The sequence below is a fragment of the Octodon degus genome, unplaced genomic scaffold (assembly GCF_000260255.1).
Source record: "Octodon degus isolate 3935 unplaced genomic scaffold, OctDeg1.0 scaffold00075, whole genome shotgun sequence".
In the NCBI taxonomy this organism is placed as follows: Eukaryota; Metazoa; Chordata; class Mammalia; order Rodentia; family Octodontidae; genus Octodon; species Octodon degus.
In genome coordinates, this window is record NW_004524651.1 from 4,477,236 (window position 1) to 4,480,222 (window position 2,987).

The 2,987-nt window shown below is 42.8% G+C and overlaps 1 pseudogene; it reads left to right on the top strand.

The window, feature by feature from the left end:
- Positions 1 to 669: 669 nt before the first annotated feature.
- Positions 670 to 1,232, top strand: LOC101579058 (annotated as a pseudogene).
- The last annotated feature ends 1,755 nt before the right edge of the window (positions 1,233 to 2,987 follow it).

A 2,987-nucleotide genomic window follows, 5' to 3' on the forward strand; every position in this document is an offset into this window, starting at 1 on the left:
GAGGGTGGTTGATGTGGAAGGGGCACGGTTGTGCAGGAAGAGTGGCTTCTAATGCTGAATGGCACAGTGGGGATATTACGGTTGACAATGATTAACTGGATGTTTCACAATAGCTAGTAGACAGGATTTTCAATATTCTCAACAAAAAAGGAACCATATATATTTGAGGTGATTGGTGTGCCAATTTCCCTGATCTGATTGTTAAAAATTACATAATGTATAAAAATGTCACATTGTATCCCATAAATATGTGCAATTACTGTGTCAATTAAGATAGAAACATTAAGATAATAAAGTCTGTGCATATACCAAGTTTCTTACTCTGTAGTTGTCAATGAGGAACTTCCCAACTATCCCAGGGAAAAGAATTTACTTAAAAGATAATTAGCTCAGTGTATACTCCACGTATTTAAAATTTTTAACATGAATTTTCCATAAGGGTAGAATAAATTAGATCAGTTTTCTTCTTTAAAAAAAATATTTATTTGATACCCGCTCTGACAAGGTATAAAAAGCCTTTGGACGCTGGCATGGGAGGAGGATGGGAGCAGGGGTGGGAAGTTCCCAGAAGGAGCGAGACAGGGCGGGACAGGGCTGAGCAGAGGAAGGTGCTGCAATGGACAGGCGCACACGCTCAGGTGTACTTTCCGGGGCGAGGTCGAGCCAGGGGCAGCTGCCCTGGGAGCGAGGCGACGCCGCCTCTTCCTGTACCTCCCAGCGGAACCCGAGGAGAAGAGCCTCAGACGAAAGAACCTAACATGAACCAGGAAAAACTCGCCAAACTGCAGGCACAAGTGTGCATTGGTGGGAAAGGAACTGCTCGCAGAAAGAAGAAGGTGGTTCATAGAATGGCCACAGCAGAGGATAAAAAACTTCAGTTCTCATTAAAGAAGTTAGGGGTAAACAATATCGCTGGTATTGAAGAGGTGAGTATGTTTACAAACCAGGGAACAGTTATCCACTTCAACAATCCAAAAGTTCAGGCATCTCTGGCAGCAAACACTTTCACCATTACAGGCCATGCTGAGACGAAACAGCTGACAGAAATGCTACCCAGCACCTTGAACCAGCCTGGTGCAGACAGTCGGACTAGTTTAAGGAGACTGGCTGAAGCTCTGCCCAGACAATCTGTGGATAGAAAAGCCCCGCTTGCTCCTGGAGAAGAGGAGGATGGCAAGATTCCAGATCTTGTGGAGAATTTTGATGAGGCTTCTAAGAATGAGGCAAACTGAACGAAGTCAGCTTCTGAAAAAGATCAAACTTGGAAAAAAATACTGGGAGCTGCTATTTTATATTAGGACTGCTTTTTAAAATTGTTTTTGTTTATGGATCTGATGAAATCTACATTTCTAATATTTTTTAAGCCCAAGCCCCTTGGATGCTGCAGCTCTTTTCAGTTTTTGCTTACATACAATTCATTCTTCGCAGCCAATTAAGCTGGAGAAGCCTGGGAATCAAGTTTGAAACAGATTAATACAAAAATTATTTGTTACAGGGATTAGACATGCAGTTCAGGCTCCTGTGATCCACTCTCTCAGGCTTCCCTGTTCTGGGATTACAGGCTAGCACCACCACTCCTGGTTTGGTGGCTGACTCATTATACCCTGGATTCTGGGGCCAACATGGCATGTGGTACCAGGATCGAACCTGGGTCCTTGTGCTTGCAGGTGCTTAGACTGTTGAGCTATCTTCCCAGTCAGATCATTTTTCTTTTCTTTATGTATTATGTATTTAGTAACGGCCTACAGGGTCTCACTACACAGATCGGACTCATAGTGATCCTCCTGTTTTCAGCCTCCGAAGCACTGGGATATAGGCATGCACCACCATGCCCAGTCTCAGTAACCCTCTCAGTGCACCATAGCGGCAGGGCCAGCATGGCATGCTGTAGATCATTTTTCTTGCCTACTATATTCCTACATAATTATAGAAGAATTTCTGACTCTTCTGCCCAGAGTGACATGTATATTGATTTTTAAGGAATTATTTTTCCAGGAAATGTTCTGGATTCTAGAGAAAAAAAATAATTAAAGTTTTAAATAAAAAAGAGTAGCGGGGTGGTGGTGCATGTCTATAATCTCAGCACTTTGGAGGCTGTGGCAGGAAGATTGTCATGAGTTCAAGGCTAGTCTGAACTACAAAATAAGACCCTGTTTCACCAACCCCTAAAAAATAATTTTATCAGGGTTTCAAAACTACATTAAATATCCAACTCATCTGCTTTTCAATAAATAGATATTAAAGCTTTGTCAACAAAACTAGATTTTGGTGGTGAAAGAGGAAGAAGTAGAGGACTGTTGGGTTCAAAAGGAGGAAGAGTCACAAAGTAGAGGAGACAGCTGAAGACTGGGGAGAGAGACAGAGAGAGAGACAGACAGAAACACAGACAGACAGATAGAGACAGAGACAGAAACAGAGAGAGACAGAGACATACAGAGAGACAGAAACAGAGAGAGACAGAGACATACAGAGAGACAGAAACAGAGATAGAAGCAGAGACAGAAACAGAGAGAGTGAGAGAGACAGAAACAGAGAGTGAGACAGAGACAGACAAAAAGACAGACATAGAGAGACAGAGAGAGCTGGAAACAGAGACAGAGAGAGACAGATAGACAGAGAGACAGATAGAGACAGAGAGAGACAGAGACATGCAGAGACAGAAACAGAGAGACAGACAGAGAGAGAGACAGAAACAGAGAGAGAGGGAGATAAAGAGAGACAAAGAGACACATAGAGAGAACTAGAAAAAGAGACAGAAACAGAGAGACAGAGACAGAGATAGAAACACATAAAGACAGAGACAGAGAGAGACATAGATAGAGACCTAGAAACAGAGAGACAGAGACAGAGAGACAGAAACACAGAGACAGATAAATAGAGATAGAGAGACAGAAATACAGAGAGGCAGAGAGACAGAAACACAGAAAGACAGACAGACAGAGACAGAAACAGAGACAGAGAGACAGGGGCAGAGACAGAGAGAGAGA